A 14473-nucleotide genomic window follows, 5' to 3' on the forward strand; every position below is an offset into this window, starting at 1 on the left:
TTGGTGAATATTTCTGCCTCCTGCCTTCTCCGTGTCACATTCCAGCTTCTAGGGCACAGCGTCCTCCTGCCATGGGTTATAAAGAGAAGCAAAGCTCTAGTATGCATCTGCACTCGGCGATATGATCACCTTTTGCCTTCAGTGAATTTTTTGAATTGTTTTGAATAGGCAGACTCTCTAACAGACTCTCTAGGAGAGTTTACCTTCCCACTTTTTGCTCCCTTCTTTAAGATCTTTTGGACTTGAATGGATTCTCATTTATACAGAAAGCTCACTTATGCACAGTGGAATACTCAAGTGAAACAGTCTTTTACGGCTTCGGTTCAGATATGTGTGCATGGACAGAATAGGTGAGTTTGACTGGAACTGTATGATGATCGTGTTGTCATTGTGGTTTTGGCAGTTACTAATTAAACAAAATGAAATGTCACACTTATTTAATGCGCATATATATATATATATATATATATTTTTTTTTTCAATTATACTAAAAATGTTTTGCAGTTAATGCTTAACAAGTGAAATGTCAACTAGGTATTGACTATAACTGTAACATGAATATATAAACAGATCACAATGAGGTCATAAATGTATGCATTCTCAACAAAATTCAATGCTTTTGTCTGCATTTCCCCTGTCTACAGCCATATATACAGATATGATATAAATCAATTTTTCTGCTGAATTAATATACTCTGCTAAAGCTATGAATTATGAAGGCTTCCATAATGTGGTTCAGAGCTCACTATACCATCATTTAAGGAAGACATAATAACACGACACACCAATGCAATTGAAATGACTATGCAACTAGTCTATCCAACAAAAAAAAAAAAAGGATCACCTTTGCTCTCTCTGTTAAATAAAAGCTGTTGAATGACTCTCAGGGGTTCTGGACTCTGTTTGAACAACAGCACGCTCACAGGATTTCCTTTAACACTTCACATTAGATGGATGTCTTTCCCTGTTCAGGAGGGCCAAACAGGGTCAACATCATCACTCAAGCACAACCAGACACCCACTGAGGACTGAAACAAAACCTAAATGTTGATTATGGCTGTTTGACACTTTGTAGAATTACTTATGCAAGTTTAAGATTAACAGTAAGATTCAGTTTGTTACCATTAGTTAATGCATTAGGTATCATGAATTACATTAAGCAACATTTTTTTACATCACTTATTAATCTAGGTTAATGTACAAATAAAATATTCATTTGTAATTCAAGACTGTTCATAATATATTAATCAATGTTAATTTACACAGCTTAAAATGTTAAAAATGAATTAGAATATGTAAAAATGAATAAATACTGTAAAGGTATTGCAATTTCATGTTAGCTAATGCAGTAACTAAAGTTCACTAGTAATGCACAGATACTAAATTTCTTTAGCCGATAGCTGATTATTTAGAATGATATTTGCCGATACCGATAATGCTGTAAACTATACAGGGAACCCCTCATTTGGTACATTACTATAGTATTAGAGGTTACAATTAACAACAAAGCTATTATTTTCAACTGCTATTTATTTACAGATATTATAATTACAACTAAAAACATAATTGATTGTATGCAACTCAGTTGCACATAAGGTAGTTTTCATAAATACTTCATGACAAATTTATTCAAGCAATTAACAGTAAATAATCTCCTCTTTCGTGTTTTTTATAGCTATGTGAACACTTGCTAACTTTCCTGAGGTAAATGCAACGTTAAGTGACACTTGGTTCACAAGCTGTTTTACTGACGTCTTTCCACGATTGAAACACTAATTAAGTGATTACCTGAGACATGATACATGTCAGTAAGTTTTACTGTATCTTTAAACATACCTTTTGATGTTCATGGATGTTTTTTCGTGCTACAACTATAAGCTAAATATTGGAAGCGCTCTGAACTGAAGCGCTACAGCGATCTGTCACATTTAAGAGTGTCAAAATGGCATTTATTGTTTGAATTTCATGATAAAATTGATATAATTTGAAAGCCGAGACTTTGTTTCTTATCATAAGTAACAAAGCACAAAGGTCTTTGTGATTATTGGATGGGAGACAAATAAGGTTTAGTGTAGGGAAAAACTGCAGACCTGGCAATCCTGGCTTGAACTACGGGTGATCAGGTCAAGTAAAGCCTGCTTTAACGTAGCTATTTTTGAACCGTTAGTGTGTTATTGTCAGACAGTACGAGTTGCAGTCTGACACATTTTTCTGCCCCCTTTTGATTGACAGGATATCGTCGACCCTGATCATCGGCTGTTTTTAAATAATCGGCCAGTGGCCGATAGTGAAAATAATTGCTTTTATTGACCGATTATTGGCCGATACATCGGTGCATTTCTAAAGTGAACATACTGAACCTAACTGTAAAGTGTTGACACTTTGTTTGCTCAATATGTAAACGGGCCCAGATACCTCAATCAGGTTGCTTAGCATTATATTCTCATCTAATGGCATCACTAACAGGAGTTTCTCTGTGTTGGCCTCTTGAGTCAGTCTTATTTTATATGTCCACCCTCAAAAATACACAAAGACCTCAATGTCTAGACCATAATTGAACTATTAGCTAATAGCTACCTAGCCAATTGTTAGAGTGTGATATCCTTGTGGCCATAAACCTCATGACTTGAAACAATACTTTCACTCACCTTTAGAGTCTGTCTCACTCTTAGAGCCTGCTGTCGCCTGCTTTGGTTCTCGAGGGTCTCTAATAGAAGGACCAGATGTTGGCAGGACTTCCTGCAACTCTAGTGGTCTCAGACAGCTGCTTTGTGTCAGCTCCTGTCTTGGTTCCCGCTCCTAAAGCAGTAACGGTGGGGCCGGTGGCCCTGAACACACACTGGGCGGCATTGTTCAGTGAGACAGGCTGGACACACAGGATACAAACAGGTCTAAGTTGAAGCAAGTGTAGTGGCCAGAGACTTCAGACTGAATAGTCATGTTGTTTCAAACCTGAATGACTTTCTTTCTCCTGTGGAAACACAAAAGGAGATATTTAGAAGAATGTTCTTGTTGCTCTTTTTCATTCATTGAAAGCATAACTGTCAAGATCCATAAAAGGACAAAAAGAATTACTATAAAAATATTTAATTCTCACATACTTGAAAAGTAGTTTGTGTCCCATTGAATAACATTTTATCATCAGCATTTGTATTTACATATTTCGTGAAATCTTTTATGAAGTCTGCTGTTGTTCATTATGCTTCATATTTCATCTTTGTTTGTTTTTATCCTCCAGTTGTTCTCCAAACTTAATTGAATCTTTTCCCTGTTGGTTTGGCTGGTTGAAGTCACTATTCACTATTATAATGTAATTCCACAAAGTGGAAAAAAGCTTTCTGTCAGTATGAATCAGGCTCAAAAATACACAGGACCCTGGCAGGGAGCATGTGGTATTTTATGAGCCCCTGTGCCATTATACTCAGGGCTTTGCCTATGTTTTGTATGAGATATGCGCTTTGTGCAGCGCTACGGCCAGCCTATCACATGCTTTGCATGATTCAGCATATATCAGCACTGCCAATGGGGTGCAGTTAAGCAATTAAAAAGAGAACAAGAAGAAGTGGCTATGGTTAAAAAGAAAAATGCAAGGAAACAATCTAAAAACAATGGGCCGTTGTGTTGTCTGTTTTAGGGTTTACGTCATTTTAAAACAAGCCTGCTACAAAACTGCAGTATTTATTTGCCATTTTCAAATTTAAAGTTGTACTCCATGGAAACAAGGGGCCATTCACACAGAACTCGTTTTTGAATTATGTAAACATTAACTTTTTTTTTTCTTTTTCAATTCTACCGCCCTGCATCTTTTTTAAATTAAAAAATGTGTTTTGTGTTAAATAGGCCGTAATTGCATGGGCTTGACATTAACTTTTTTCTGCACCAGCCACTGTGGCTAGTGGTTTTCCAAAGTTACTAGTCACTCAACATTTACACTGGCCACAATTTTGACATTGATACCATGGGGAAAAAAACTGCCATATAGATATTTTTATAATATTATCTCATAATTTGGCAGCAGGTATATTAGGCTGCTGTTATGGATCCATTTTACTGTTACACATGCATTTTCTTTCTCCACTGTTTACATTCACGTTTATGCGAATACTTCCAAAGACCGATTTTTTGACATTATTTTGTGTTTATTTGTTTAAGTGCAATAAGTAGTGAAAAGAACTCAATTTAGTACCAAGCCGGCTTTATGTGTGTGCACTTTGGGTGTGAGCACAAAATCTGAGGGAATGAGTACATTTATGCGCAATACACACAATCACATGCTGAAATTCAAGCCCTGTAACACCAACAATATTCATCCAGAGCAAATTAAGTGAGTGAGTGAGGGGAGGAGGGTTTGCGTGTGAATTCGCTGTCGGAGAGATGAGAGAGAGAAAGCGCAGCTGGTATCGTGTATCTATACTATTTCTGTATCGATTTGTATTGAAAAATCTATATTTTTGACAACACTTCATTGCACTTAGTTTATTATTTCAGATTTTTAAAAGAATTGAAAAATGTATATAAAATTCAACCCACCAAAGTGGCTAGTAGGAGTGACTGCATTACACACCACTGCTGAAATCCACCCGCATTTGGCAGGTGTTAATGTCAACCGCTGATACAGTATATTTGTTCCTTTTTGAGATACTTGTTTACTAAATTCTAAATTATTTACTCATCCTCAAGCCGTTTACTTAAAACATGCTTTTGCATGCTTGAGTCTCGTGTCATATTTAGAATGCAGAGTCATGTTAAAGGGATAGTTCACCCAAAAATGAAAATTTGATGTTTATCTGCTTACCCCCAGTGCATCCAAGATGTAGTTGAATTTGTTTCTTTAGTAGAACACAAATGATGATTTTTAACTCCAACCGTTGCGGTTTGTCAGTCGTATAATGTTAGTGGATGGGAACTTCTACTATAAGAGTAAATAAAACTTGCATAGACAATTAAACCCTGCGACTCGTGACGACACGAAACGATCGGTTTGTGTGAGAAACCGAACAGTATTTATATAATTTTTTTACTTCTAATACACCACTATGTCCAACTGCGTTCAGCACTCGGTTAGTGAGGTCTGATCGCTCTCTGACAGCGGTAGTGATGTCTCGCGCTTATATTTCAATGAGTGCTAGACATCACTGTCATTGTCAGAGCGCGATCAGACCTCACTAAGCGAGTGCTTAGTGAGGTCATAGTGGTGTATTAAAGGTTAAAATTGTATAAATAATGTTCGGTTTCTCACACAAACTGATCGTTTCGTGTCTTAGGACATCAATGTGTCATCACAAGCCGCAGGGTTTAATTTGGACTTGTCTATGCAAGTTTTATTTACTCTTATAGTATAAGTTCCCATCCACTAGCATTATCTGACTGACAGACGGCAACGGTTGGAGTTAAAAATCATCATTTGTGTTCTAGTGAAGAAACAAAGTCACCTACATCTTGGATGCACTGGGGGTAAGCAGATAAACATCACATTTTCATTTTTAGGTGAACTATCCCTTCAAAAGAGGTTGCCATACTGTCTGAGATGCAGCTTTCTAGGTGCGTGCTTCAGATGTTTAAACTTCCCACTCAGTAAAAAACTAAGTTCCCTTTTGCCTCTTCTTGCGCTTGAATATTTAAATAGGCAATTCTTAAACTTTCGTGACGATGCAGCACTGGCCAATCAACAGCCCAGAGCGTCGTTCATTTTTGTTCACGTTCTCTAAACATTGCCAATTGTTAGAATTCATAAAAATGTTACCGGCCAGCTGGCGATTTTTCATATATTTGGTGCTTGGTGAGTGTTAAGTTTAGGCCCTGGTTACATACATCATTCAAAATGTCTCTGTGTGTTCCATGGAAGGAAGAAATGTATACAGGTTTGGAATGACATAAGTGTGAGTAAATAATGAAAGAATTATCATTTTTGAATGAACTATCCCTTGAAACCATAATATGCCTTTCATGAGCTTGTGTGGTGAACAAGTTCAGCATAATAAGACCCAAAATACTTTTAACAGTTCTGTGGCAGCCAGAAAGTCTAATCTGCATTAGAAGCTTCTGCTCAAGCTTGATCTCACATAAATATGGTAATACTTAGCATCTGTCTACACAGACAGTTATACTGATGCTTTGTAAGACAGAAATAAAATTGAAAATGAAATAAATTATCAAGTGTTCTTCAAAATAGTCAAATGGGCCTCTCAGGTACCTGATCAAAGACGATACCGTGTACCATGTGCGTTATGAATTGCACGAGGCCTGGCTGAATGTTTGTTTGTTTATCCTGTGGGGTCTGCGCTGAATGTGTGTGCATGCGCTTCCATGTGTGTTAGCGTGATCTGTCAGTAAGAGCATAATCAGGCCTCCGGCTTGCTTACGTGGTAAAGCTAGGTCTTTTCTCAGAGACACCTAACCTTTGTGAAGGACGGTGGAATAGCTCAACCTTTAATACTTCAGTGGGAGTATTAATCCTTTATTAAGGCAAGCATCACTATTACTCTTTTTAAATTCATATGGAGCACAATATGGCTCAAGAGCCTTTGGATTTACATTTCTGCCTGAACTACAGCTATACAAAAATAATTAGCCATAACCCCCAAATTTAAAGAATAGGATTCAACTGTGAAAGCCGTGCCAGTCACTTACACTCGGAAAAAAATAAAAGGTTCTTTATTGGCATTGATGGTTCCATGAGCCTTTAAAGGATTAGTTCACTTTAAAATGAAGCTTTACTCACCCTCAAGCCATCCTAGGTGTATATGACTTTCTTCTTTCTGATGAACACAATCAGAGTTATATTAATAAATATCCTGACGCATCCCAGCTTTATAATGGCCGTGATTGGGAAACAACGAGTATGAAGCTCAAGAAAGTGCATCCATCCATCATAAATGTACTCCACACGGCTCTGGGGGGTTAATAAAGGCCTTCCTTCTGAAGCGAAGAAAAATATACATATTTAAAGTTATAAAGTTAAATATCTAGCTTATGCCAGACTGCCTTCTGTATTCAATTTAAGAAGAAAGCATCCTAATCCTTTAACATCCATGGAACATTTCCATTGCACAAAATGTTCTTAATAGTGCGAAAATAAAATTATTAAAAATTATTTAATTTGATTGTTCTTCACACAAAGAAAAAAAAAATGGTTCTTTTCACTATGAAAACCCTTTTTGGCATCTTTATTTTTAATCTACACTCTAAAAATCACCTTTTTTGAGCACTTTAGTCCCAAGGGATGTCAATGTTTGGCTCTGTGTACACTCTAAAAAATGCTGGATTGTTTCAACCCATGTTTGGGTCAAATATGGACAAACCCAAAAAATTGAATTTAGAAATGTAAACCACAGTTGGGTTTGTCCATATTTGACCCAAACATAGGTTGAAACAACCCACCATTTTATAGAGTGTACACAGAGCCAAAAATTGACATCCCTTGGGACATAGTTCTCCATTAAAGTGCTCAAAAAAATCTACTAAAAAATTCTCTGTAGCACTTTATTTTACAGTCCTGTTCCGCATGTACATTCTATGTATTTATAGCAATTACAACTGGGTTATAACTGGGTACTAACCCTAAACCTTAACCCATGTAGTTACCTTATATTACCAGTACTTTCTTGGGTAACTACACTGTAAGCACACATACTGTAAAACAAAGTGTAACCAAATTATCTTCAGCTGATTCTCTTCATTCTGTTTCCAAGAAGCCAGCCCTAAATGAACTCATCATGTTTTTCTTGCTGTTACAGCAAAAACCAGCAGCATGTGAAACGGTTCTCCTAAGCATCCAAGGCAGTCTCTTTTCTCTCACAGTGGTTAAGGGGTCAAAGAAACTAGTGCTAAATCAGTGCAAAAGGGCAACATCCTTCAACAGCCCTCTGTTTTTCATCTAAGTAAATCTCTCATCATGACAATAAACAGTTAAATGTGGCGTTATAATAACATTTCTGAAAATAAAACTGCTATAGTGATGTTAAATAATAGTAGTCTCTTGTCTTGTTGAGGCAGCTGAGGTATGGAAAAGCTTTAGTTTCCCATCTGTGTGGGGTTAAGTACATTTAGGTCCTCAAGCTCCACTGTTCTGCTTCACTGAGCTAACAGAGGCCGAGTTGGAGAGAGCCGAGACTGGCCCTGCATTCTGAAACCTAATATTAGAGAAGAAGAAGAAAAAAAAAAGAAGGCAGAGAGGAAGTGTAGCATTAAGGTTGGCAAATGAATCTGCCCAAAGTCATGTTTTGTGATTATAATGAGGGTGAAGCGGTGTGGTGCAGGCAAATGAGAGTGAAATAAATCATGGCTGTATTTAGGATCTCAGGCTCTAACATGAAATGCGCAACGATACAGATTTAATACTGTTTTGTGTTCTGGTGTTTTTCAGTTCAGTTTTTCAAAATAAAATCAGTGAAATTGAAATTGGAGTTTAGTTAAATGTAGTCTGAGGGTTTTTTACTTTGGACATGCTGGTGTACTCCTAAAAAAAGTTGACAAATGCTTTTGTATACACATTTAAAATTTACACTTTTTTTTTTCTTCAACAAAAATGGACCAAAACTACACTTTTTTCCTTCTAATTTATGCTTGAATGACAATAGTTGTGTCCCAAATGATGCACTATACACTACACACTTATACACTCAACCATGTAGTGTATGAGGTTTATAAGGTTATTTTGTCATTCAACATTGGCATGTGTTAGTCCCTCCCTCTCCACTACATAATTAAAGCTGCGACAGTTGAGTGCATGAAGTGTCCAACATTCCACAGTTAGTTTTTTCGATTAATTAAGTGCATCATCCGGGAGTTTAAAAGTTCACTTTTTGGGATTTTCAGAGTGAACGCACTACTTGCACTATTTATACTACAAAACGGAATTGGAAAGCCCGAATTTAATTATTTTCTAAACTATTAGGCAAAAATATTAAAGGGTTAGATCACCCAAAAATGAAAATTCTGTCATTAATTACTCACCCTCATGTCGGTCCACGGAGGGGAAGCACGGAGGGGAGGGGAGGAGGAGGAGGAGGGAGGTTCTAGCTAGCTAGCCTTTGTTTTGTTTGACAACACTTCGAACGTCAACAGGAAGTTACTCAACCCAGGATCACTTAGAGCACCTTTATTGTTACGAAGCGACAAGAATACTTTTTGTGCACCAAAAATACAACAAAATAACGACTTTATTCAACAGTATCTAGTGAGGGGCGATTTCAAAACACTGCTTCATGAAGCTTTACAAATCTTTTGTTTCGAATCAGTGTTTCAGAGCGTGTATCAAACTGTCAACGTCACGTGAACCATTGAAATTGCGAAACATTTCGAAACACTATGACGTAACAAAGCCTTGTTTAGTGAAATCACGTGACTTTGGCAGTTTGATACACGCTCCGAACCAATGATTAAGGCTGAACCACTGTAGTCACATGAGCGACATGAGAGAAATTAATGACAGAATTTTCATTTTTGAGTGAACTAACCCTTTAATTATTATTTTAAATTTTACAGTTCATATATATATATATATACACACACACACATTATATATATTATATCATTAATATATACCATTCATAATTTGCAATAAAGTTAAATGTCAATTTTTCCGGTCAAAAATTGATTAGTCAATAAAAATTGCAATAGAACATGACGTCAATTTGTTCTTTGTGTAGAAGCTAGACACCATAGAGCTTAGTTACTGAAAAATGTTAAAAGCTTCTCATTCTGTTCTTTGTTAATGACAGTGTTTCTGTAAATGTGCACTGAGTCAAGTCTATAAACCGTACAAGCTCATGTTGGATTAAGTGAAATGAATTATTAGACGAAGTTAAATGTGTGTGTGGGATTATGTGATCAGACATAGACATCTTGAGCATTTATATATGCCGTCTCTCCTAATCTTCCTTTATGAGGTGTGAGGAGATTGAGTGGTTTGTGGTAACAACCAACTCTGGATGGGATAAAAATTGCATGATACAAAAAACAGTCATTAGTGGTGGGAATTCAGTGTGCTTTACGTCTGATCAAATGCTCACACACTCCTTTAACCCTGCTATATAATAAAACCCCTCAAGTTGAGGGATTCCTTTGTTTTATACTCTCTGTATTGTCATGTGCTTTCTTTATCTTTCTCAGAATGTTCTCTGACCAGAATTCCATTTTGCCATTCCTTCTGATCAGAAACAGCTGCAGGAAAACTGTGTGTAGTCCTCTATTTTTAAAACATTTCCTCTAAAAATAGAAATCTGAAACTCCCCAACTGAATCTTTTCTGTGATGAATAGTTTAATCTCTGTCTCCTATGAAAACAATGAAGTCTGAATAATTCCCTCTGCTCTTTCATTTCTCCGCTGAATCTCATGAGTTCACGATAAACTGACCCCTGTGAGGAGACATATTTTCATAAGGCCACTTGCAGTATGAGGCTTCCTTTGATATTTAGCCACTTAAATGGCTTTGTGCTTGTATCCCAATCCACTGACGAAAAGTTTATGTAATGTTTTTTTTTTTTTTTTTTCACAAGATGTGGCCCGTTATGTTTATTTTGGCGCTGGGAAGAAATGTTCATAAGAAAGGGAGGCAGTTAATTTCTTTTAGCAGTCAACATTTATCACAGGGCTAAGCAGTTTTTGTAAACAATCAATGATCTTATAGTAATCTTTATCTGTATTTTTTTTTTTTTTTTTTTTACATTTTGAACATATTTTCTAAGTCAGTGGGGTTGAATGTTGTTTCGGACCTACTGACTATCATTGTGTGGATAAAAAAAGGAAAGATTCTATTAAAAAAAATCTTCAGAGGAAGAAAAAAAATTATTCAGGTTTGCAATGACATGAAAGTGGATAAATGATGACAGTTTTATTTTTTTGGGTGAACTTAAAAAAAAAAAAAGTTGCAAAATGCACCTGTTTGTTTGTTCTTGAGGAACTTACACGGATGGCACAGAAAAATGCCTGACCAGCTAAACGTGACCTTCTTGGTCAACAATGCTGTGCAGCAGGCTGTTGTGGGATGCTTGTGGGAGGTCTAGCTGACTTTGACTCATTTAACCCTGGCTGTGACTACTAATGATGGCAGATGTCCACCCATTATTGACTCAACTTAAATATTGTGTTATAGTTGAGAAACAGGTGCTTGAGTTCCTGTTAAAAAGATAAAAGCCTGGAAACATAATATAAGTTGGTTATTTGTGACTATGCAACAGGAGAACTGCCGTACTGCTTAACTTATTCAACGAGGAACAACATAATTTTAGAGTTACTCGTTTGCTTGACTTCTATTTGTGAAGTCAAATGAAAGGGTATTGCTCATGCCAGCTTTGAAGCTCAGGTTTGGGCTTAGTTTGGCTGGGTGTCTGATTAAAGCCAGGCTCCGTTGGTCCAGACCTTCAAATACTACAGGCTGCTGGCTTCAATAAAGTCCTGCCAAAAATGAGCTGGCGCTTTCCTTTCTTGATTGCGGCACATAACGGTGGTTCCATTTGGAGGACAATGCTGAAAATGCTCTCAAAGTATTTGTAATAGACAGTTCCAGGGAACATAGTAAGTGTAATACATTCAAGAACGTTATGGGCCCAATGAAAAATTGGTTTTCTGATTAATGTATTTAGGCATTACAACAACACATTTCATAATGTGCAGTTCCTGCATTTTCCTTAGTAGGCTAATGTATTTCATTTTTATTATAGCATGAGGAATTACATCTCACATTATTTAGTCTATTTTCATAAAATGATATGCTGTGTAAACTTTTTAATTGAATTTTGAAGGGTGTTATATACATGTTTACACTTTGTTTTCATTTTTAAACCTGTCACAGGATAAACTAATTTCAGTCATAACTTATTTAATTTAATAATATTTATTATTATTATTAATAAATTTAATACTTTTTGACAATGTGTAGATAAATGTTGTGCACTCTAAAAAGTAATTCAGTGGACCTGTTACCACAACTTAAATAAATTCATGGTTGCAAGTTAAAACATCTAATTTGTTGATTTAATTAAACCTTTTAAGTTGCAAACATTACTTTGTTGAGTTCTGTATAACTTAATATTGTGTGTAATTTAAACTCAAATTTCAGCATTTTTTTGTTGTAAAAATTAAGTTGTAGTAACTTAATGAAATTGTCTTGATAACTTTGGAAATTAGGCAGTGGATTTCTAGATCCCTGCATGCTTTTCATAGGACTGGATAAGGGGAATAAATGTTGTAATTAAGAGTTATTTTATGTGGGGTTTTTTTTTTAGAGTTAATAAAGACATGTTAGTGTTTAATTCTTTTAAGTTTGACATTTAAAAGTGTTTATGTACCATTACCATTGTGCTGAAGAGTAGATACATGAAGGTAAACACTACATTGACTCTATAAGCAAAGTCAAGTCAAGTCAAGTCAAATTTATTTATATAGCGCTTTTACAATTGGTAATTGTTTCAAAGCAGCTTTACATAGAAGCACAGAAAAAAAGGGAAGTGGTTAAAAATAAGCTGTACAAACAAGCGTGGTAATATGTAACATATACAAGATGGTGCTACATTAAGCCAATGTCGGCTGACTCCCAGCAAAGCAAAGACTGTGCTAATGCCACTGATGAGTAATATCTTACTTGCTCATTAAATATACATGCTAAATAAATTACATTTAGCATGTGCTATGATAGCTGCTGTGTATTTTAACTAAAACAGATATGAATAATTGGTTCCATTCCTACAACTCAAGTAGTTGGAGCAACTTAATTTTTTTTGAGTAATCAACTTAAAAATTAGTTCATGCTACAAATTATTAAAGGGACATATTACGCCACTTTTCACAAGATGCATTATAAGTCCCCAGAATGTGTCTGAAGTTTCAGCTCAAAATACCCCACAGATCATTTATTATAGCTTGTCAAATTTGCCCCTATTTGGGTGTGAGCAAAAACACGCCGTTTTTGTGTGTCCCTTTAAATGCAAATGAGCTGCTGCTCCCAGCCCCCTTTCCAGAAGAGGGCGGAGCTTTAACAGCTTGCGCTTCGGTTGCTCAACAACAACAAAGCTGGAGAATCTCACGCAGCCAAAATGTCAGTAACGGTGTTCAGCCTTACATTGTTCAAACCGGAGTCGACACTGATGGAGAGACTCAGGAAGAAGTTATGAATGCAACTGGACATTTCTGAATGGTTAGTGGATACATTCATGCAGCTGTTGTAGTTACTAGCATGTACCGTTAATCTTTTGTGCAAATCCTGCGTTGAACTGATCCTCATATGTGAAGCAGTCCAGCATATTTATTATTTGCGCAAATAAATAACACTTTGCTGACTTTCTTCTGCACATTTCCTTCATAAATGAAATTCAACTACGGTGGCTCAGATGCCGAGAGTCTTTGAAGACTCTTATGTTCCTTGGTACATCCAACAACAGAACATTTAAGGGATATTTTTTGGCTCAGACATTGTATATCTCCAGCAGCTGCAATGAGGAAACAGAAATGGCGGACTTCTGCGGCTCAACCGAGGCGTTATCCACACTAATAGGCACAGCCATGACTGGTGCTAATCTGGAACTGCTTGTTTGGAGAGACTGAAGAGAGATTGATGATTTATGGGGATTATAAAAAAGGAGTGGGTGGGCTGTGTTAAAACACCATATGAAAGTGAATTCTGGTCCCCTTTTAAGTTCATCTAACTCAATGTAGCTTGTTGGTTGAATGTAATTTCATTAGAGGTTGTCATAACTCAAAAAAATTTATGCAACTTGTTGCGCTATTTCTTGGTTTTGTTTTTTTGTTGTTGTTGTTGTTGAGCCAATACATTATTTTTTAGAGTGTGTACACTTGAAAAAAAAAAATACACAACTGCAATCATTAAATTAAGCTGATGTAAAGTTTTAAGATTAAATTACAAGCCTATCTTAACGTTGTATTGATATTGGAAGAAGCTAAGCAATTTAGATCTATTTTAATATGATGACCGGTTACGACCCATGAGATTTCTGTGGGAAAGAAGAACTTGTCCTGCATGGGAAAAGTCAAGTGAAGTTTCCAAAAACATGAAACATTATATACCACAAGAACAACAATTTAGTCATATACTCTTTTTATCCAACCATAAAAATAGTCTGAAACACAAATTGGAGAACAGATAATGATTTTCAAACTGTTACATGTGCAAAATTAGAAAGGTATGATCACTGACAAGTTATTTACCACCTATACTGTATGTCATCTCACATCACATCCTGACATGAGCATTGTTTCATACTTAAAAGTTCATGTCGTAATTCAGTAAGCAATATTTTTTTTTTTTTTACTGTGGCTTTCAAATAGTAAGATCTGGCCTGTCCCAAGCAAACTTCGTACAACTTCTACACAAGTTATTGTTTTTTTTTTTGTTTTTTTTTTTTGGTTTTCCTGTCTAGTTAGGGAGGGTTTTGGTCCTGACTAATCACTGTGGTTGAATGGAGGAGTGTGTGTACCGGAAAAGTGATACCGTGTGATGTATGGTCTCTGACACAC

General features: G+C 36.1%; 1 protein-coding gene across 3 annotated transcripts in view; it reads left to right on the plus strand.

The window, feature by feature from the left end:
* Nucleotides 1–14473, plus strand: part of eva1a (eva-1 homolog A (C. elegans)) — a 25384-nt gene continuing 10911 nt past the window's right edge. For 2 of the 3 annotated variants that reach the window (XR_010892535.1, XM_067367796.1), the window contains exon 1: nucleotides 1–350. The gene's annotated coding sequence lies outside the window, so the exon portion shown is untranslated. Of the gene's footprint in view, nucleotides 351–13021; nucleotides 13137–14473 lie in introns of those variants that run through there. The other variant, XM_067367798.1, reaches the window with a different exon arrangement.

This window comes from Chanodichthys erythropterus, chromosome 18 (assembly GCF_024489055.1).
Source record: "Chanodichthys erythropterus isolate Z2021 chromosome 18, ASM2448905v1, whole genome shotgun sequence".
NCBI classification, from domain to species: Eukaryota; Metazoa; Chordata; class Actinopteri; order Cypriniformes; family Xenocyprididae; genus Chanodichthys; species Chanodichthys erythropterus.